Genomic DNA, 24,148 nt, shown 5'->3' with positions numbered 1-24,148 from the left:
TCATGCATTTTCACAATCATTTTGACAGTCTCATGACCAGGTTCTGGAATTTAGCCAGCATTTTCTACAAAGAACACTAGCAGAATCCGACCTGAAGGAAGGATTAGTTTGTTCAGGAGCTTTATTTTGTTTTTAAGAATACATCACCACTGGCTGAAGAGTGGGAGGGACTGTTAAAAGGCCCCAGAACACCATTTAAGTGGTTATTCTGCAGATAATACACATTTTTACAGTAGCCTGTAAACATTGCCTGTAAACTTTTCACACTTGTATAGCAGCAAAACTATAACAATATGAAAGTGACTTTAAACCAAAGCATGGGATAAACTCAGCAGATTTTCTTCAGTTTGGCTTTGACTGTCACAGATCTCCAAACAACAGGTCAGTAAGCACCCAGCATACTCCCTTCTACTGCATACTCATTCCACCACCTGCTCAGCAGCTCTGAGCCTACTGAAACACATCTAAGTAAAGCCATACAAAGTATTAGTGAAATTGTGTTTTAAATGAGCAGTTCTGAAGAAACTTTCACCATTACAGTAAAATTACTGAACTTACTTAGGAAGTTTCTATTTGGAATCTCCACTAAGAAATGTCATCAGTTCATGTGGAAAAAAAGCATGACATATTAGCTAGTGCCTCTGGGATATGCAGATGAGCTCTAACAAAACTGCAACATAATTAACATTTATGAGCTGTTTAAGTTAACACTAAGAGTTCAGCAGCTGCTAGCAATAATGTCAATAGCTTCCTTCAGTCAGCAAATGGCCCGTTATTTTACAACAAGGAGTAAAGGAGCAGCTGTGTGCCATGTTTCTTGAAACTGAGGAAATATTTATTTACTTGGCCACAGACCATTCAAGCATCCCATTCAGAGATTCTCCACTGAAGTGTGTCTCCATTTCAGAAGGGTTTATATACCAGGATTTGTGTCTGAAATCTGCATCAGAACAGTGCTTGTTTTTTTCAAAATTGGAATACATGCATAGTAAGGCATCAATAATGCATTCTGCATATAGTTCATGCACTACCAAGAAACACAGAGCAACTAGTCAGTTCTAAGGCTATTCCAAACAATTCCAGATTAACAGTGAGGGAAAAGTAATACAGTGATAGCAAAAAACAAAAGGCAGTATTACATGTTGTACTTAATCCAGAGTATTTGGTCTTTGGGATCAAATACAGAGATTAAATTAATAGTGTCTCAGGAGAAGAAAAGGAGGAAGGCTGTGCAGGTGTACACATGCTTCACAAGCAGCTAGAATTTGTACATACATTTCCAAAACTTCAACAACTGCAGTCAAACATGGCTCCAACAGTTCCACAGTTCCTGTTTACAGGACACTACGCCAAAACATTCACACAGGGATGGAGCAGAAGAGGACAATGTCCAGCAGCATGTTTTAAGTGTAGTGATTTTGTAAAAGGTAATACCCTAGCTACAGAAACATGAAGTTGTGTGCTTTATCCCTTCTACCAAACCAACTAATAAGTTCTTTTCCAAACACATACAGAATGGAAAAAAAGGAGAACTTTTAATTAACTTTGTAAAGTGCTTACTTAGCAGATGACAGCTGTGTCTAATCAGCTTCACCAAACAATTGTTACTCCCAATGAAATCCTCCAGATTTTGCAGCTGGGGAAAAAGTGATCCTACTGTTTGAGGGTGCTCACCTAAAAACAATTTAACTTCTAATATACCTAGTGATTTCAGTCCATTTAGGATGCAGGTGTTTGTTGCCTTTCCCTTTTTCACTTGAGGGGAGAAATTTTAACTTCCAGCAGTTTATCTTCCCTATTTAGTTTAAAAAAGGGTCATTAAAAAAGGGAGGGAAGGCAGGGATGAAAAATAGCTTGTTATGCATTCTTTTTCCTCAAGTTTCTCAGCAGTTTGAGACTTGACACACACTCCTCACCTCTCTACAGCAGACATGAGAACATCTCCATTTGCCAGCAGTTCATTTTAGTAAACACATCCCTTAAAGCTTAAGTTCTCCTCCAGAAGGGCAGCTAGCTCCAGGGAATACAGATACATTCTTCTTCTCACACAATGGACTGAATCCAGCTTTGCTACTTGCTTTAAGAAAATACAAGTGTCACAGACAAAAGTTCTCAAAATCTAGTCACGAAAATACTTCATAAGGACTCACATCCCAGAAAGTATTTGGAGACTTAGGGCCTCTTGAAGGAAAAAATACAGACATGCATTAGCTAATGTTTCACTTAAAGTTCAAACATGCCTGACACTTGAAGTGAAACAGGTCGGAGTCTATGCACTGAACCTTTAGTAAGGGCTCATTAAACTCACACAAACAGAAACCCATGCTTTTTTCATGGCCTTGTATCTCTTGAAATTCATCAGCCATGAGAAGTCTCAAAACCTCAATGAATGTAGATGCTTGCCTGCATAATGCTACTGGGAAGGCAGCCCCTTCCCTCGCCAAGACTCCTGCTCCCACTGTGCTGAAGGATCACTTCCCTTTCTACACTTCACCTCTGTGTTGATCCCACATACAAGCTGAAGGGAAAAAGACAAGCAGACTACAGACAGCAGCTGTAATGGGTTATCCCTTCCTGGAATCAGCTCTGCCAGCACAGCACTCTCCTTCTGGCCAGCATGGGGGCACAGTGGCTAAGGCACATTTGGACTACCTGCTCCCACTAGCGATTGCTGAAAGGAAAACAAAAACCACCTTCTTCAGACTCTGAAAGTAAGAAAGGCTATCATTTCATTGCATTGCAGTGACCACTGGAAGCTTTACATTAAAACATTTCATAGGCGTGCAACAAAGAAAAGCCCATTTTTACTGATTTAAGCATGCAGCACTGAGGGAGATTCAGTGAGTTAGCTGATAACCCACATGGCAGAAAGTTCACATATGCACATCCCAAATCCACGTAACAGACACAAGACTAGATGTTTTTATGAAGTCATCCACACAATTCAGAAGAAATCTGTGAAACTTCTACAGAATTTTCCATCTCTGATTTGGTAGGTACTTGGCTGTCATTTTTTTGAGCTCTACAGAAGAAGAGTGGTCCCTTTCTCGCACCAGCCCTTCACTCACATCAAAATACAGTGATATTTTACAATCACCCGGTTAGCAACGCTGACATATGAGACAGCAGGAGTGAGGAAAAGGGGCTATGCTTTTCTGAGCTTTATGGCTCTGTTACTGACTGGGAACAAAGACACTTCAGTAGCAAGCAAGCAGGCTCCTGAATTCATCCAAGTTAATTTTCATTTGAGACCAATGGAAAGTTCACTTCCTACTTTTATTTCCTGACTGTGCTGAACATTTAAAGCAAAATATACTACTGATTGTAAAATCATGCCCAGTAACTACAAAGTCCATTTCCTCCCATGTCTTCTTTCTGGGATAATGTTTATTATTACAATGTTTATTATTGTGATCTGCAGCTACATTTTGATCACAGAACAAACAACATCTAAGAAAAGTTAAGACATTGACAAAGACCCAAATATTTGGAAAGTATGACCAGGAATCAGGCAGTCATCTCATATTTCTAAAAACACTGTTACATTGGCTAGGATTATCCCCAAGTTATTTAGCTCAGAGGTCAAAACTGAAGCCTCTAGAAACTCCTCTGCTTTGTATCTCCCTATAGGTGCCGAGGGAGTTCACACTCATGGTCTCCGACTTTGAATTGTGCCAGCATAAGCAGTTGTACTATCACTTGAACCAAAAGACCAAAACATAACTATCTTTGCATGGTTCATATTTAACTAAATCAATCCTCCATCTACTTCATCACACAGCCATACTGAAGCTTGCTCCAGTATTGTGAAAACACAGAAACAAGCACCTAGAGGTAGCAACTGCTCAAACAGCATATTCAGCAACAGGGCAAAACTCAACCAAAGAAATGACTAGAGAAGTTTCTACCTAATGCCCTCAAGGCAGTGGCTAATAACAAAAATAGTCAGATGTCACCTGCTAAATGAAAAGGGAACTAATCATTCTTTATAACCCAATGTGAACACAAACTATTTCAAGACAGTTATGTGGCAAAGAAAAAGATGATATGGACCTCAAAAAGATATTTTTCTCTCATTTAAACTGAACCAAGAATTGGTCATTATTGGCTTATTGTTACAGCACCTAGAACACTGATGCATAAAGGGCTACACACTGTCAGTGACATATGAATGCCAAGTAAGACATTATTTACTCGGATAACTTACTTTCTTACAAGTCATCAACAGAATCAAGACATTATGTTTTATTCAGAAAGAAAAAAGGCCAAATAAGATTCTGACAAATTCATCCATGAGTTCCTAAAACTCTGGACATAATTATACAAGACAACACTATCCCAGTGTAGGTCATCTCACTCAGTGAAATTAAAAGCCTAACATTGCTCTCTAATTGTAAAAATTAACTTCTCACATTCATTCACATTCAGTTCTAGGATTCCTTTTTTTTTTTACTTTCTGCATGCTCCCAATTCTTTTTTGTACTTACAGCATCACTATATATAGACATGACATGTCTAAAGCATTTAGATAGATAATGAGTTAGAAATGGGCTATACAATTATTAGTTTACATATTTTAAAAGCCTGTCACACACACAGACACCATGTAATATTGGTACACATGTTCTAGCATGGTTATTTCCTCCAGACAAAGCAGATGCTCAAGCAACAAATGAAACAAAATAGCTATACCTGTACACATTTGTATACAGCAAATCATATATCACAAATTGTTGTCAAAGGATGTTGCAGAGACCATAACATGTAAAACTAAAAAAAAAATTTCTAAAAATCTGTCTCCTCCCATTAAATCTGAAATATGTTCCACCTGAACTATTCTGAATTCCCTAAATCTTTCATTACTGGAAAAAAGGGTACTACTCCATTTGTTGTACTTTTTCTTCAGAGCATCTGCTACTAGTCACTGTCAGAAACATGATCTAGATAGACCAACTTGCCAATCACAGAGCAACCACAGGTGGCTATTAAACAGGCTGTTTGGGGAACAGAGTGTCCTTATGACACTCACACAGCACTCTAACATGGAATACTCTCTTTGCAGTTGGGGTATCTACACATCAACATGCCATAGTTCAATTTTTCCACAATGCTGTGTTCTATCTAGTCCCTATTAAGGTGCTACATACTCATACACATGATCTATAGATCAATTTAGAACTTAAACTCCAAAATTCACAATGCAAAAAATTCAGCACACTGCCCCAAGTCACCACATCAACAATACCCCTTCCCTCCTTTGCACTGCCATTCAGGATATTCTTCCATCTCCCATGACAGCTCAGCTCTCTGCCTGTCTCCTAGGTAGTACTCTCACCATCTCCCATTTTCATTTGATCTCCTGGCGCCATTCAGGCTATTCACATTTCTGTAGGATGCCTTCACCCAAAAGATGGCAAAAAACAGCACTTGCTCCAGGCTTCCAGGGACCAGAGTTTTTATCAGTCCATTTCTTTCTTCACAGAAGAGGTGAGAACATGCCATTCTATAATGAAAGTTTCTTGTTCTAGCTTGTATTAGATTGCATACTTAATAATAATGGCAAATATTCTCAGATCCAGTTAGAAAGAACAGCTCAGGTTTGAAAAGCTCCACAGCATTTAAAGAGCAATGACCCAGAAATTCTTACACACACAGGAAAAATCAGCCCACTTGAGGCTGTAAGACTGTACTTGAATATAACTCATTTGCATAACCCTGCCTGCAGCCATCACCTTCTGGATAATTTTCCAGAAGGACTTACTTTTGACCTGTTGCTCCAGCTGCATTAGTTCACACAGACTTAATATTCCAACTGGTCTGATCTGAAAGTCACACCATCACTGAAGAACAATCTGGCACAGAACACCATCAATGCAGTATGCTCAGAATGAAGCATATGATTTTTTAACTTGCATTCAAGGACAGTTCAGCTTTTACATTATAAAGACCTCCTGATTTGCATTTTCACAATGCAGCATGAACAAGACCACTGCAGCATCTTTAGAAGTCCTAGCCTGCCTATACAGCTGTACTCCCTAAAATTACAACAGTTGAATTATCCAGTGCAAAAAAACCTGTAAGCAGTTTTCTTATTAATTCCTGATATTTATGTTATCCAAGTGAAGGAAAAAGAATATTGAGTTAAAACTCCTACAAGCATCTCCAGAGATTTAAGTATCTATTAGATAAATGCCTTCTTCTATAGCAAAAGAACTATCTCTTATTTGCTCCTGAAGAAGCAGGTACAGAAACAGTACTACACAAAGCATAACTAAAGAAACTAACCTGTCATCAGAGCAAAGGCACACTATAAATGAAATTTTTCTCTTTGGATTTTTTACAAAAATTTTAGGATCTTTAATTGTTAACATGCAGCACTTTTGCTCTTGGGGGAACAGTATCCAGTAGCTAACACACACACACTTGTGAAATTATCTTGGGAATAATACTTGGAAAGTCAGAGCTGCTGGGGCAGGAGGGAAGAAGCACAGAAAAGGGGGATAGAAGCTGATCACACCAAAGAGATGTGCATTCTTATTTGTAGCACCATGCATTATAAAGACACACATATATTCCTTTAGCCAGTAAGAATTACCAAAATGGTTTGCAGAAAACTAGATATAAAAGCAAAGTCAGCATGATCACAGGTTATGGCTCCTTTTCTCAACCAGCTGTGTATCAGGAACCTTCCAAGCTCTTTAAATCTCCTTATGAACTGATGAGTTGTCACAGCAATATTAAGTGATAAAAAACAGGAAAAGTGTAGCAGCCACTTATTAGTATTATCAAAAAACTCTCACACAAGACACACAGCAAGTAGTAAATTTTCTGTTTATGCATAAGGGGGAGGATTGACCACCCCACATGCCTTGCCTCTAGTCAAGAGCCCCCTTGGACATTGTTCTTAATTTCACAGACTGTTTGAGATGCTTTTCTTGACTAGAAAGAATACAAATCAATGTATGAAGTAACCTTTTTTCCTTGTTACCAGGACATTAATAAAACTAAGAATTATTCACTCTGAAGCTTAATAACACAGCAGAATACACTTCAGATCTAGGGTATGGGAGATCCAGCCACGGTTAGTTACTACTCCTCAGTTCCCTTCCACAGCATCCTTGAAATCAGGAAAGCAAACTAAGACACCAGAAAATCTGAGACAGAAGAAATTTTAAGTAATTCTCAAAGTTCTTTATGTATGTGTTAAAAATTTGTTTAAAACAACCTTCAAAGAACAGAAAACAGAGTACTTCATGTTTGTTTCCTCTCTGCCTTCTCAATTAAAATATTTTTATTAGGCTTTAACTCATGCAGTTGTCCAATATTTTCAAATAACTTGACCTTTACAGAGCAACAGAGTTATTATGCGACTTTCAAGTCATTTTAAACAGCAAACATGAACATAGTATCAGTCTAATTACTGATTTCTTAGCAACAACAGTATTAAGTCTCTCATGCTTTTCCATAATCCATGAAAGCGAAAACACTTAGTTGGGTTGGAAGGGGAGAAAAGCACCAAAACAAGTTTAAGACAGAGAAAGGAAGCCTTATACAGCTCATCTATAGGTTCTGGATGAGTAGTGATTCCAGCTTGAGTGCTTCTGCTAATCAAGTAATAATGCAAAGCATTGAGCTCAGAAGAATAAAAACTCTTTGTTAAAGTCCATGCACTTCTCAGTGCCCACAATTCCATCTTGAAATTCATTGGCAGCTGATGCCAGAAATTAGAAGACTGGCATAAAGTATGCTGTATGACACACTGATTGACAAGTCAACAGTCACATAGAGTACTAGATTGAAAATGCTGTCTTATACTAGTAAAACACAAACTATTACTGCATCACTTCCCTGGTCACAAACTGTGAAGCACCTATGTCAGTGCCTCCCCTAGCAGTTTATACTTTATGCCTAACATTAACTTAGGAAAAAGAAAAAATCATTTCACTCTGAAATTATGTGGATGCTTTAACAAAGAATCTAAATCATCATCTGATTCTCCAGACTGTAGCTTTATTCCTCACAACTCAGTGTCCTACTGGATGCCATGAAGCAATGAAGCCTTCACAAGTCTTTTAAAGTACCAACTGTGATAATCAGAGTAGTTTGAATAGTACAGAAACAGTATCAGCCAGAAGCATGTCTCACTCCTGAAAATTTCTAAAAAGACTTCAAAAAAAAAAAAATTAAGGGAAAAGCAGCTTAATATGTATATAATAAAACCTACATTCTTTAACTGGAGTCAAAAAACAATGGAGAAAACTCCAGAGATCCTTCTCCTCCAAAGCTGCAACTGCTCCTCTGGAAAGCTAACAAGAACCACACTTTTCTCACTCAAGACAAAGTTTCCACACCTAGATCAGCCCTATGAGCAGCAGCATCAGCACATGGCTGCTAACTAGACCTCTTGCCTTTAACTGAAGAAGACCACAAGGGAGTAAGAAATGATGATATGATCAAAGCCCCACCAGTAATGCCCATACAAACCATTCTTGAAAAGATCAAGAATGAAGCAGAGATGGTAAAATTATTTATTTGAAAACTATTAAACACTATATTTCTGGACCTACAGATACAGTGTAGGAGCAATAGTCAGCTGCTGCCATTCCTCTACATAGGACAGAACTCAAGGAAAACTGCTGGAGCAATAACAGCTTCTGACAGACTATCAGCCTTTTTGCACTACACCATTTAAAGTACTTCCAAGTCTGAATCAAATATTTTTCCTTTTAGTGACTCTGATTAGATATGGTCAAACCAAGAGGAAGAGTTTGGGGTTTTTTAAATCAGGTAACTCAGCAGTAATTTCTCTTCATGTAACTCACGTTTTTTTGAATATGTTGTAGTCTATATCTCACTTAGAAAAGAAAGGGGGGAAAAAAAAAAAAATCAAACATCCCCTGACTGTGTTCCTGATTCAGCACAGGAAGAACAATGCCAGAATTTTCTCTTTAGGAGCATCAAGCCAAAGTTAATGAAGTTGCATTTTGAATTTTCAAGAAAAATACACAGTTTAGGAAAGAGAATGACAGTCAGCAATCAGTTACAGAATGCTGACATGTGAATTGATATTCCCAATCACTAAGTATTATACAGATCTTTGAATATATTAATGAACATATTAACCCATACCCTAGAACTCTGATTTCTTGCCTCCATTTATACTTGCAAAAGCTCCAATGTGTTAGTACACAAGGCCTGAAAAGTCGGCAGAAGTGTCTCCCTCCATACCTGCACACTGATTCTTTATCCAATACTTTTTCAATCCAAGTTCTACTTGCTACAAATAAGGAGTGAAAATTTATAAAATCAAACATAATTAATGCTTGATCTATTTTGAAACAAACTTCAATGAGGTAAAAAATACACCTCTTCACAAACTTTTTAAGCAAAAGAGCTATAAATTCTAGTTCATATTTATTTTTAAAGCCACGTTGCTTAAGAGTTTGACTGGATTTGTCTCTACAAGTTTATAACTTATTTACAGGTTTACTTTCACAGCATCTTGCCAGTGATACATGTTGATCAGGCAGCTGGGGAGGAACCCAGTTCTTACCTGTTGAGCCTGTACTTCACACAGAAAAGACAGGGAAAATATAAAGATTTTCATGTTTAACTTAAATCGAGAAAAGCTCTAACACCACAAATTCATTAGAAGTCCTGAAGATGGTTATCAGAAGTTAGTCTGGTAACAGGCAGCAGATACACCATGAAATTTCACAGCTCTTTGTAGAAGTACATGAGGAAATTATGTCGAACTGCTGAGAAGTATTCCCCTATTCTGACCAACAAAACCTATGAGAAGCTAATTTAATGTTACAAACTGCTGAATCAGCCAGGTAACCCTCACACTACATGCACAGAATTGCAGCTGCACTGCTTTTATTTTCACGCTACAGGTACTACCGGACGTTCTCAGGACTCACTGTTGTATCACAGTGCTTTCATTTACAAGACTTTAAAAGACCTTATAAGCAAATCTACAGCAAAAAGCATTTCTGTGTCCAGCAATGCTGGGTATTACGATGGAGAAACATTTACCCATAACACTGAGATACTGTCCATAAGCATGCTTTTCTAGACTAGGAACTGATAAAAAATTGAGGAAGACATCAGTTACATCAAGATTGGTTTAATCTACTCAAAGTGGGAGTACAGACATGTTTCTGTACTTGAACACCATTATGTAAAAAAATGAGTTATAACCCAGCTCCAAAACTTTAGCATTCACAGCAGAGACTAACTCACCTACTGCTAGTATCACTTGGAACAAGCTGCTTGTGACCATACTATTCTTTGTTGGTTTGCTTGTTATTATAAATAAAACTTTTTTCTTGGCACAGCAATATCTTAAATAACCAGATCCAAGTATCTCCTAATATACTACAACTTCATACATAATCTGTACAGCCAGCCACAATTGAAATCTTAAACATTTGAAGAAAACTAAGCAACACATCTACAGTCAGTAAATTACATGGCCTCCTCACACTGCCTAATTAGAAGGACTCTCTTCTGTTTTTAACACTGGTACTGCCACTTCTCATTAGCACGTGGCTTTCAACAGCAAAGAGGGCAGTTTTAACCTAAAGAGCAACAGAAGTAAATTCTGGAAAAGAGCAGCATCAAAATACACAGAGCTTGGAATTGCAAAGAGCTACAGGTACTGCCATGTGTAAAATGTGCAGGGACACAAAAAAAAGAGGCTATACAAGCCCAGTTTCCCAGTTTGAGCACAGTTTGTTTTACAGAAGAATCACTCATTTCTATACTCAACCATTGCACTAGACATAAAGGAGACATCATACATTATGTGTACAAAACCTGTCTTGCAGAAACAGAATTCAAAGGGCTGGTGCTAACAAAGCTGAGATTACTGTAGTAACACCACCTCACAAGAAAACACCATGGATTTTCCCTGAAATACTACTACACAAGATTTCAAGAGCAAAGAAGAACTTCTAAGAACATAGTATTATCTATGGATTAGGTTGCTACTGAAATAATCAAAGTTTGAAACTACAACAGAAAACTCATACCATTGTTAATTGTCACATTCGTTATATTCAAGTGTCAGCTGTCGCGGGTTGGGTTTGTAACCGGGCAGAAACACCAATTTAGTGTAGTGGTTTGGTCTAAAATACTCATTACTGTTTATCTTCTGTGAGATAAGAATTAGGAGAAATGCAAAGCAGGCACCAACTTGAATGAATATAAAGAAGTTTATTAACAGACCTAAAAGAAGAAAAGAAAAAAATTATACCACCTTTAGAACTCTCCTCCTCCCCCCACCTTCCTCCCGTCTCCCACTGACAATGTAAAGACAACCCTTAAGATGTTCAGTCTGTTTACCACTTCCATAATAACCTGGTTCAGTCCATTTAGAAAGAGAAGTCTCTTTTTGCTCATGCTATGAAAACATTATCACACCGAGACAGCCACCCACTTCCAAATATTGTTCAGTCCATTTAGGAAGAGGAGTCTCTCTGCTTGCGATGTGAGTCCCTTCCCCCGACTTGCAGCTTTTCCCGCAACTGCTTTCGAGGGTCCACTCTTGAAAGTTTTCTGGGGTACAATTTTAAGGTTGAGCTGTTCAGAAACAAAGAAAAACAGAGGCCCTTCTCCTTCCCTGGGAGCAAAGGGTCATCTTCATCTTTAAAACTATCTCTGGAAGCATCTCTAGGAATTGAGGTTTTTCTCCTTTCCTCTTTGGAGCAAAAAGTCCTCATCTGGTTCATCTGGTTCATCTCTCTCTGTCCAAACTTCTCATGAAATTACAGCTGCGTCAGCATCTGCCTATCTCAGCGCAGGTGCTTCTGCTTATGAGTTGAACACTCCACTCCCCATATCTTCATGAAATTACAACGGGATACTCTGATATATCATAGCTTCACAACAGACTTTCAGCTTTAAGCATCTCCTCTCTCTCTTCCCTCAGGTTTTCAGCTCTTCACAGCAATAAAAGGGTTAATCTCACCTCGGCCTTGCAGCTGGAATGTGGCTTATCGCTGTTGGTCACTGACCTCTGCCGGACAGAGGTGCCGCTTTGCTGAATCTCGGCCGCAGTGTGGGGGGGGGGGGTTCCGAGCCGCTCCGGTTGCCCACGGCAAGGCAGTGGGGGGGGGGGGGTTCCATGGCTGGAACAGGCCCATGGCTCCAGGATGGCCGTGGCCCGGCCCGGCCTGGCCCAAGCAGGGCCTGGCCGGGCCTGCTGGCCCCTGCACGGGGCCTGCAGCCACCTGTCCCAGCGCCGGAAACGAGAGAGAGCTTGGGGGGGAGTTTGTCTATTCTTAAGTGTGTATCACAGAGGCGGTCACAACTTTAAGTGGCTTAAAGAATTGTCCATATCCAAACTGGCCAGCTGATAGGTTCTATCAGGTCCCAGAGGAAGCTGTAAGCACCCCTTAGCAAGGATATCCCTTCCGGGACTATGCTTGCTAACCTATGACACAGCTTTCAGAATATATTGGCAAGTATGTTCCATTCCTGGAAAATTTACAACTCATTCCTTAATTATATTAGAGACCAATGAAAATAGACTTAGGAGGCTGACTGTTTAGATCTCAGTAAAATCTGAATGCACTTGTAAAATATTTCTTACCTTTCTACAAAATAAGCTGAATGAGTTTGCTTTGTAGCTTTCCACAGAAGCTGAGATCCTTGCCTTTGCAAAAGGTAGTTTACCACATTAAGGCTTCACACCATTCAACCTAATAAGGTTAAAAGATTGTGGCAGCATAAAAAAAAGCAAGTGGGGATAGAAGAACTCAGTATGCCATGATGACTTCCATAAAAAGCTGCTGCTTTCTCTGAAAATCCTTGGCTTGATTATTACTGCCCTTTTCCCACTATGGGGAGAAACACAAGTAGAAAGTTGTCTTGCACCAGTAAAAGTGCAAACATTTTTTGTTTGGGGCCAGAGATGCAAGTCTCAGAAAGACTTTTTTGGACAGTATGCCTATATTGGCTACACATTATTCTCAGGGACAACTAAAAAGCACTGTTTATTGTGGTCTATTACAGTGCCAGACTCTGCATGGCCAGCACAGTGATAATCACCAAAAGTCCTCAGGGCTGAACATTGCCAAAAGCTTCACAGTCCTCTCTAGATAAAACGTCAGGGACAGAGATTCTAGAGAAGTCTCAAGGTAGTAGGTCTAGAATACTAAATACAGAAAGAACATCCTTGTTTTTTGATCAGTATTGCAATCCATCATAAGTCTTTCAGCAGAACAATCCTTTCTCTTTGAAGACAGTGGTCATGAAAGCGATCTCTACAGGCTCAGGAAGGCTTTCCTATCATTTTTTATAGAGAAGCTGAACCCATACAAAAATGTATCAAATCAGGCCACCAAGAAATAAAGTTACAAGCTGCAGGGACTTCCTTAATAAACAAAAAGTACCTGGTGTTTTATTCAGAAAGTTATCAGTACCAAACAGCAATTTGAATGAGCAATAGATTCCAAGCAAGCCTCACACTAAAGGCAGCTATATTACCAATCTATCACACACATCCGTTTAGGATTGGTAATTCCTAAATTGAGGCGAGTCAGAACCAAGAGGTGACTGCACCCTTATTTCTCCTTATTCCTCCAGCAACCCGGGCCAAGTACAACAGCTACTCAGGACAGATTTGTTCAGTGTGTCCAGACCGGCATACAAGATCCCTAAATACAGAATCCAGTGAGCAGCAAAATAACATTCTCTTCCCTTGCTATGACCACATGTTTGAGATGTGCTCTTATTGACTCTTGTGCTTCGGTTTTCAGAGCTCAAACATTTCTGACTACTCTTCTGACAGTATCACTCTCTTTTCATTACAACATTCCACTTAGTAAGCTTCATGATATTCGAGTCTTGGACATACAGCATTACCCACACATATCCTAAAAACTGATCCTCTAAAAACCAACTGACATTCTGAGTTTGGAGGAAAACAATTAGCAAATCTAATTTTAAAAGGGAAAATGGCTAGCATATATAGCTGTTATAAATAGCCATATACCCCTGCTAATCAAGGTATTTGAAGAATTAATATGCAAACAAACCTAAATCAGCCCAGCAGTTGCATTCTACAAGAAAAATAACCCACTCAGTCTGTTTTGCTGTTCAGAATTTCTAGGAATCAGGAGGCCAAGTAATAATGAACCAGAATGAAATACAAATGTGTGCTTTTTACATTTATGCTTACTGTGAGTACTGACTACAGGACAGACAGCACTGGCTGTATTTGACATGCAATATATGTTAGGAAAACAGTTAAGCACAGAGTCTAATTTGATAAGAAAGTCTTTCAAAATTAGTCTTAAAGACACAGATGCTCCATCTGAAATGTGTGTGCAGAAATAAGAAAATAAAACAATGGGTCATATTGCACTGCTACTTTTGTGTGGGCCAGTGTGTGATTCCAAACCTATAATAGAAACTTTACAGCGTGGTTTAGTCTTCATCTGCAAGGTGTGGAACAGCAATTAAGTGTTTTAAAGAGCAACCTGAAAACCCATGTTCCTGTTCCTACATCAGAGCGGAGTGGTTTCTGCTGTCCCTAACTGCAAATGTCCACTGTCAAAATGAAAGTCACCACTTAGCATTAGATTTACTCCCTCAGTTATACAAAGATATTTCTCAACATTTTTCCTGAGGACTTGGGAGAGGGAGCAGGGGAATATCATATTATTCAGGGATATGGCACCCAGGCTATCTGCTTCCTGACAAGGAACAGGTTACACATTCCAGATTCTTTTAATACCCATCTACTTAAGGGCCAGATCCATACAATGATGAAGAGAGGATAAATTAATCTGTACAGACTAAGACCACATATAGTATCTTTTGCTCCTCTGACTTAATAAAATGACAGATTTTTATCTGCTTTAAGACGGGACATTTGTCTTTGGAAGAGGTTAGTGTTTTATCCTTAGCTACTGCAACAGAAAAGGCTTGTGATCAGTATTGTGCACACAGATAGGTAAATCAGATGTTATCAAGAGTTTATGTTGATAACATATTGCACATGGAAAGATGCTGGTAGCTCCGACTGCCTATAAAGCATTACTATGGCTGTAGATAGTTAACAATGAATAGTCAGGGTTTGGTTTTGTGGTGTTCTCCTGCCATTTTATTTCCATTCTGTTTATTCATATCTGGTTATGTATACAGGTTTCGACTACATCACTGTTCCCAAATTTACACTAGAATGTCAGTCAGATTAATTCCCACCTCTTATACAAACAGCAAAGCTTTGGAAAGGGATGAAGTATTCCTGCTACTGCTGGAACATCAGCAACTCAATTCCCTGACCTTGTGGAAGGAAATGCTCGTTGGGTGAAGTAGGTAGTGCAGAAAAGAAATCCACTTATAGAGTAATAGAAAAGCAACATCCTCTCCCAGGAGGAGGAAAGCATGCTGATGTCAGTCAGTGGCAAGGACATGCTTCCCACTGCCCCATTCCTTAGGGTAACAGATTACAACAGCTGCCAGGTTAACTGCTTTCTCTGTAAGGCAAGAGCTCCAAATTGACCACACACAGAATTTACATTATTTCTCTTCCACAGGGAATCTCAAGGTAAAGAACTAGGTTCCCAGTAACCACCTTCCAATAAAAACTCCACAGTTCAGTTTTTCAACTTTCATATGAAAATAATTTCTATGAAAGATTAAAAATTGTTCTGAACACTTTTCAAGGGGCATTAATAATCACAGAGATTTTAAGTCCTTGAAAAACATGGCTAAGCGTAAGACTAAGAATGCTAGAGCACACAGAATATTCCCTCTAGATTAAATTCATAGCATATAAAATAGCACATCACTATGCAGAATTAAGGTATTCAACATCAAGTCACAAGTCACTTTGCTACACCTGAACACAGAGGTACTAAAGACACAGCATGTGCCCACAGCAGTTTTCCTTAAGCAGAACAGGGATCAAGGACAGCCACAAGAAAGGATGCAAGTGAACATGAAGGGAAAGAAAACTTGTCTCCTCCTAGCACTGCACACCTCTGCAGAGTCCTGAAACTGCCAAAGATGAAGAAGCCATATCCTTGTGCCTTGCAAACACTCCTACATTCATCCTACTCCAAAGAAGCCACAACATTTGTAGGCTGAGATTGCATCTTTTATTAAACCAACACACATAATGAACTAGTATACTGGTATAACACAAGATACAATCTCTGCATCTACTAAGATGCTACTTCTGCAGCCCTCTTCTTGGACAGGGGAACAGCATGACAAACTCTGACACTTTAAAAATTCAGTAATTACTGACTGATATATTAAAGGTCCTATTTATAACTTACATTCAGCACTTGATCCAAAGCTACTGTCCCAAATTTTCATCACTACTAAAGACGATAAATTTATCTTAGAGTGTGCATAAGAATTAATAGTAATTTACCTTGTTATTCTCAGTGAACAGCAAAAGGAGAAACATTATTTGGAAAGTAATTAGATTAAAATCAACTACAGCACAGCAGAGAAAACCAATAGCTACACTTGGGGGATGGGAGGGGTAGAAGAGATCTTTTACAATACTCTTGGAACATACACACTGTAAGTGATCCACTATAGCAGTCTTTTCAGACGAGGTAAAAGGAAAAAACCAGAGCCTTCAGTGTATTATGACTGAGCAGTAAAATAAGTATCTTGCATCAGTTTAAAAGGAATCAAAAAATCCCTGAAGTATCTATTATACAGTCATTACAGTGTCTGTAACAGGCAGCATTATCATTGCTGAACATCTCAACTACATCTGCTTCCTATTTAAATGTGTTTACAAATCTCACATTTACTCTTTTCCCACATATCAACACAAATTTGGGGTATAGGTGGCAAAATTCATTACATACAGATATGTAAATAATGTCGAATATTTTAGGCACAACTGCAGCAGTGTACTGCTAGAATTTATTATCACTATGAATTTTGCACAGAAAAAAAATTAACTTACAAAAGCTTAAACTGAAAAGCTTATTTTATTGCTCTCCACAAAACATACAGGATCTGCTTCTCAACTTTCATCAACCTTTAAAAGCCATTTTGTCTTTCAGAATTGTTTTCTTATACTAATTATCTATAAAAGGACTATGCTGTAGAATTGAACATATAAGTAGCCTTCCACCCTACGTTTCAAAAAAGCTTACACTTGTTACAAATGTTACACTTGCATTTTTAGAAAAAGGCAGTATTATGTTTTATTTTCAATATATGTAGCAGCAGTTAAAATACAGATATAATTCACTGGTAAGATATATAAGAGGGAAACAAACAACCCACAACAGAAAACATTTTATTATGTTCAACAGTTCCAAGAAAAAAAAAAAAAAGGAAAATAAATCATATACTTAGAGAAGAGCTTGTCCTTCATCATCTCTGCTCTTAGAACAGAATGCCAAAACTTTGCAGAGCACTAGTTCTTGCGGTAGGCACTGAATGTTTTAGAATTGTGACCTTCCAGCAGGCACCTAGATCCAGCTCAAAGTTGGTGACCACCACACTGTCCTGGTTCCAGCCAGGACAGGGTTAATTTTACAGTAGTCAGGAGGGGGCACTGCTATGACACAGAGGTTATTCTATACCATTTTCCAGGGATAGGGGAGTCCATCCCTTCTGGGTCACACAGTATGGCAGACAGAACAGTCGGGGATTGTTAGGGGTTTCCCAGGATGAGCAATCACTTGTGAATCATTTGCCTCTTTTCTTGCACTCACTGTCATTTGTGTCGTTGCTGTTACTGTCTGATGTCTTATCTCATTGCTGTTTCCAGTAAATTCTGATCTCAACACGTGGTCTTTACCTTTTGTGCCTCCAGCTCTCCTCCCCAGCCTGCTGCAAGGGGGAGGGAGAAGTGAGCAAGTTGCACATGGTTTGGAGTATTTCAGTGGAACACTAAATTGCAGAGTACCATTTCTACACCACAACACACATGCAAACTACTCACTACACCTCTCAGTTCAGGTATGCAGCACTCACAGTACCCCACAGTTTGCCTATAACCAACTAAATTATCACCCATGGAGGAAAACCAAAGAAAGGTCAGCATGAAGAATGAAGTACCTTTGCATTCCTCCAGGCCAGAATTAGTGCATGATTATTTACATTACGCCTGCTAAACTTCTGTGACTGACAAAGAGCCAAAGAATAGTACTAGACACACAAAAAGCTCTCTCAAATGCTTACTTTACAGCATTCTATAAAGGTTTATAAACCTTTATAGATGTATTCGTTCATCAATCCCTAATTAGTCTTACTTTGCAAGTGCCACTAAACCCTCACAAGTCTTAAGAGTCAAAAGAGTGAGAATTACTGTCCAGCACTTTGTTTTTTAAAGGAAATACAAGTGCTAATTGAAAAATAAACTGAAAAATTACATGACCTTCAGATTTCACCTAAGAGCAATACTAACATAACAATGGGTTAGTTTAAAAACATTTTTCTAATTACCCAACAAAATTCCCAAGCCTGAGAAAGAATACCTGCAAAATCTAGAATAACTAGTGCAGAGGACATTATCTGTCAGTACAATGCAAAGATGAAGATAATTGCTAGGACCAGTTTTTCCTTCGTGCTCCTAAGAGACTCTGCAGAAGATATGAAACACCATAATGTGCTCAACACCTAATTTTATCTTTCATTAGGGGCTCTTATTCATAGTCCTGATCATCCCATGGAAGCTACCTAAAAGTCTTAGACTAAATTCTGCCATAAAATAAATCATACTGTACTTGCAGTTATAAATTGAAGAAATTATTCTGGATTATCAAAATTGTGATTTTTAGCCAACAGAAGTAAAGTATGTTTCTCCTGCTTTTTACATAGACACAACTACAGAAACAAACATTTAACCAAATACAAGGCTGTTGCTGTTTCTGGGGCTTTGGACAGAAGTACCTAACCTGAAAGACAAACAAGAAGAACTTTACAAGGGAGACTGGAATAAAAACATCCACAATCACCCCCCACACACACAGTCCAGCCCAACTTCAATACTAAATCACTTTTATTCCAACACACTCTCAGCCTGACTACAGCTGCAGAAGGGAAATGTCTGCAACTGCAGTACCATGGACAGTGTATGGAAAAGCTCATAGAATCATAGAATATGCTGAGTTGGAAGGGACCCATCAGGATCATTGAGTCCAACTCCTGGCTCAGCACACGACACCTCAAGAGTTGTGCCATGTGCCTGAGAACATTGTCCAAACGCTTCTTGAATGTGCCACTGACAACTGTGCACTCCACAGATTCTATCCCTTCCATTATAAACAATGCCACCCTCCCCATCCCAACCTCTTCTGCCCTGCCTATCCCTCCTAAAGAGCCTGTAACCATCCAACAGGGCACTCCAATCACAAGACTCAACCTACCAGGTTTCACTTATGCCAATATCAAATCTCTGGGACTGGGCCAAAGCTTCGAGCTAGTGTTGCAATTGTTCCTCATGCTGCCTGCATTGGTGCAGAAACTTTTCAGGTGTGGTACTTTGTAGCCAAACACATCCTGAAGTAGATGGAGGGATCCCACTAGTACTCATTTCCTCAAGTTTCGGCACACCATCCCATTGCTTAACACTGATGAGTTTTTAAGCAACCAGCTTGAACTTTAAGAAAACAAACATCCTGTGTCAGTGCAAGAGATTCAGAGATTCTGCATTACATCCATAAGCTTCAGTATTTATATGAAGGAGTACCTTTAAGTTTAAAAAAACCTTCCTGCATTTCCACTAAAGCCACACTATCTGCTTTAAGCCTATTAAAACAGAATCAAAGAATGGCCCAGATTGGAAGGGACCTTAAAGATCATCTAGTTCCAACACCCCTAACATGAGCAGTGATACCTTTTGCAATAGACCAGGCTGCTCAGAGCTCCATCCTTCCTGTCCTTGAATACTTCCAGGAATGGGGCATCCACAGCTTCCCTGGGCAACCTGTGCCAGTGCCTCACCACCCTCACAGTAAAGAATTTTTTTCTAATATCTAAGGTAAACCTACTCTCAGTTTGACTGTCACTACATGATGCTGCAAAAAGTCCCTCTCCACCTGTCTTCTAGGCTCCCTTCAGGTACTGCAAGGCTGCAAACTGGTCACCCCAAAGCCTTCTCTTTCCTGGGCTGAATAATCCCAGTTCTTTCAGCCTTTACTCACAGGACAGGTGCTTCATCCCTCTAAACCTCTTGGTGGCCTCCTCTGGACTCGCTCCCACAGTCCCATGTCCTTTTTGTGCAGAGGGCCCCAGAGCTGGGTGCAGCACTGCAGGCGGAGTCTCAGCAGAGCAGAAGGGCAGAATCCCCTCCCTCACCCTACTGTCCAGCTGCTTTGGATGCAGCCCAGGATACAATTGGCTTTCTGGGCTGTGAATTCACATTGCTGGGTCATGTCCAGCCCCTCACCCACCAGAACCTCCAAGTCCTTCTCAGCTGGGCTGCTCTTGATCCCTTCATCCCCCAGCTTGTGTTGATACTGGGGACTGCCCTGACCCAGGTGCAGCACCTTGCACTTGGTCTTGTTAAACCTCATGTGAGTTTCTAGGCTCGTCACTGATTTTTAGTTTCAAGCTCTAACATGGACAATTTTATACTCATGAAATTGAGTATGGTTACAGTTTTTGCTACAAATTCGTAAAATAATTCTGGTTGGAAAGGATCTCTAGTGTTCTCTATTCAACCTTCCTCTCAAATCAAAATAGCAAAATAAGTCTATATTACACTGTGCTTTATCAAGCTGGGCATCAAAACATGCAAAGCCGAACACTGCAGAAGCTCTCACCTGTCCCAGTAATTGTCCCACTCCATAGAGAAACATGTTCTTCCTAAATTATTTTAATGCATGCCTGCTGTCTCTTGCCTGCCTTCCACACACCACTATAAAGAGCTTGGCTCAGTATTCTCAATAGCCTGCCCATAGGTACTCCAAGGAACCATTAGTTCCTCCCACTTCCTAAAGTCTTTTCTTCAGCCTAAGGATGCATTTCCCTAACAGCAGAGAATTTTAGCAAACTCTTACTTCTTATACGCATCTGCTAGATTTAAACTCTTCCAATACAAATACAAAGTTTTGATCCAAAGCAGCTGTTATCTTTATCCCTGCACTTTCCCACATACAGCTGCAGGAACTAAGACCTCATAATAAAATCTGTTCTAGTACAACCTAAAATAAGTTAATACACTGCCTTTCTGGGCTCACTATAACCCTTCTCTAGGAGGCACATCAACTCTAGAGACCATCTCCTGTTCAGCCTGCAGCTCTGTTTCTAAACTAGAAATAAAAGTTATGGAAGAACTTCTAAAAAAACCCATCATACAGTTGAATGAAGAGCTGTAGTTTTACAAGCTCATATTTATACACACCCAGATACCTACGAAGATAAAAAGATGCCCTGAACTGAAGGGGGCAGAAAGACCAAACCAACAACCAAGCCTCAAATATATCAGGAATGAGAAATAAATCAGGAAGGAGAATAAGGGTACATTATTAGGGCTGCTGTCTAAACTATTGATACCAAAAAAAAAAAAAAAAAAAAGGTAAAAACATTAACAAAAGCACCACAAGCACTCCAGCACCTGGAGCAAATTTCTGGTAAGGTATAGTACCCTACTGACAATTACATGCAGAAATTCCTGTATCAGTCTTCCCAATCCTCCAAAGCTCCTTATCAGATTGACAATAAGATATTTCAGGACAGCAACAGCTCTTCAGAAAAAGTCCCCCACTCTTTGATGAAGCAAGTAACATCAGGAATTATTAACCACTGGAAAATCCAGGTCATGACTAGTCAAATCAAGAAATCCCAGAGACAGGGGAAGGAGTGAAAAAGAAGAAACGTATCCAGAGATTTACTTCATACCTCCTATCAGTAAATGATCCATGTTCCAGCACTTACTTCTCAAAAGAAAAGGTTGGGGGGGGAGGCAGGGACTACAGATACTGGAAGAAGCAGTGATGCTTCCTTAACAGAAAAAAAGGAATCTGATCCACAGACCTCCACATTTCTCTGAAAAGCCCACACTCTGTATTTCATTCTCAGCTGAAGGGGAGCAAATAAGTCAAAAAAAGTTCTGTACTCCTCATCCAGCCTATTAAAAAAAACCCATACAAATAAAATAAACCCTTGCACAGGCTTAAAATCATTCTTCAGAATCCTTGAGAAACTACCAAAGAAATACAGGGAATAAGGAGGATTTGGTCAGCCTCTTCAATCTTATCCTAAAACTTGTGAAACAGCAGCCACTGCCCCCAGATTTATGCTCAGCCATTCTCACTCAGTATCTTTACAATCACAAGTAGAAAAAAGCAAACTTGAGTTTTACAAAAAGTTACAATGCTTGCCCCACACTACAGAGTCAGGAGAGGCAAGTCCGTTTAAGCCACAGGTAAATGAACACTCAACAACTGGGAGACAGAACATTACTAGTTGAATAGCTAACTGGGGCCCCCAGCTTAATAAAGACAAGCAACTGTTTCACCAGGTGCAGAGAAGGGCCATAGATGAGCAAGGGGCTGCAGTATCTTTCCTGTGAGGTTGAGGTTGTTCAGCCTGCAGGAGAGAAGGCTCCAGGGAGATCTGGAGAGCAGCCTTCCAGTATCTAAAGGGGACCTACAAGAAGGGTGGAGAGGGGCTCTATCACGAAGCAAAGTGATAAGACAAGGGGCAAAACTTTTAAACTGAAAGAGGGTAGATTTTAGGAAGAAATTCTTCACTACAGGGGTTGTGAGGCACTGGAACAGGTTGTCCAGAGATGTTGCAGATGTCCCATCCCCCGAAGCATTCAAGGACAGGCTGGATAGGGCTTTGAGCAACCTGGGCAAGCACACGATGTCCATGCCCACAGCAGGGGTGCTGGAATGCGATGATCTTTAAGATCATTTCCAAACCAAACCATTCTGTGATTCTATGAACTTGTCTACACTTTCCGTTTTAAACCTAAGGCAACACAGAGATGCATTAGAATTTAATTGCATTTAGGCAATGCTCAAGGCAGAAAACCAAAATACTACAAATTAAGGCTGTGATTAAGTAGTAAACTTTACCCAGTGGAATAGATCTACCGATGATAATGAAGTTATAGAACATGTCTGAAACAGAGAAATAAGCCTACATTTGCAATATTAGCTTCAAAAATATAAGTTTTATTATAACAATTCCCTACCATGAGCGCTGCTGTTACACAATGTAACAGTCTCAATATGTAAATACACAAGGCATAGTGGAACTGTAAAGATACAACAGAAGTTTAACACATACAAGTCCATTTCCACTTTTATTAGACTACAGTCACACCAAGGTACCTACACTTGGAAATTTTCAAGAGTAAAAAAGTAAGTAAAGCATTAGCCCCTGTAGCAAGTAACTGCAAAGCCCGATGGAAAAAATAAGTGAGTGAACCATTTCAGCTTTTTCTTGATGTGTATCTGGGAAGTAAAGTCAATTCCAAATATAGCACATGGCCTGTGCTCAAATTTGTGGCACTATCTGAAAGTAGGTGGAAATGAGGCTGTGACTTATTTCTTGTTTCATAGTGAAAATGACAAAGGGTGAAGCTTCTCTAAAATCTGAAATGCTCTAGCACCTAATTCAAGGCAACAAAGTATCTCTTTTAGCAATTTATAAAACAGTTGGATAACATAAAAGGCACATCTAATTAAAATGCAGTATCAAATAAATCCAATGATTTATCAGTTCTATTAGCTGAAGAAAAAGATCAAGTTAGAGTTCAGCATGGAAAATAAGAATACTATGCTTAAGACATCATCTGCTTCAGACGAGCAGGATGCTATTTCAGTAACATTCACTGACATCTGAGTCAACAGAAAATAGTAAAAACATCTACCATGTCACAGTCACACTCAATCACAGTTTGGGGCTGGTTTGGCTTCTACAGAGAACACTTAGAATTTTACTTTACTTTTCATTCTGTAATTTAAAAAATTAGATTCATATCAAAAAGCAAACCAATCATTTAATGAGAAGCACAGAAAAGCTTCAGAGAGTGGAAGAGCCTTCATACGACTCATACTCCACATACCTGCTAGAAATCCAGAAAGGTAGTTGCTTTGTACAATATTCACTCACATCATAAATACCCATTCCCACATATCTGGTACACAAGCCACAACTGCCTACTTGTGCTTTTCAGGGAAATACATATTTGTTA

General features: G+C 39.3%; 1 protein-coding gene across 5 annotated transcripts in view; it reads right to left on the bottom strand.

Moving 5' to 3' along the window:
• CNOT4 (CCR4-NOT transcription complex subunit 4) overlaps positions 1-24,148 on the bottom strand; it is a 78,976-nt gene that overhangs the window by 46,912 nt on the left and 7,916 nt on the right. Inside the window, exon 1 of one of the 5 annotated variants that reach the window (XM_069001056.1) lies at positions 559-623. The exons of the other annotated variants lie outside the window; for them this stretch is intronic. The gene's annotated coding sequence lies outside the window, so the exon portion shown is untranslated. Of the gene's footprint in view, positions 1-558; positions 624-24,148 lie in introns of those variants that run through there. 5 annotated transcript variants of the gene reach the window in all.

The sequence above is a fragment of the Aphelocoma coerulescens genome, chromosome 1A (genome assembly GCF_041296385.1).
Source record: "Aphelocoma coerulescens isolate FSJ_1873_10779 chromosome 1A, UR_Acoe_1.0, whole genome shotgun sequence".
NCBI lineage: Eukaryota > Metazoa > Chordata > Aves > Passeriformes > Corvidae > Aphelocoma > Aphelocoma coerulescens.
Note: the sequence above shows the minus strand (reverse complement) of the source record. Positions and strands in the feature narration are given on the sequence as shown.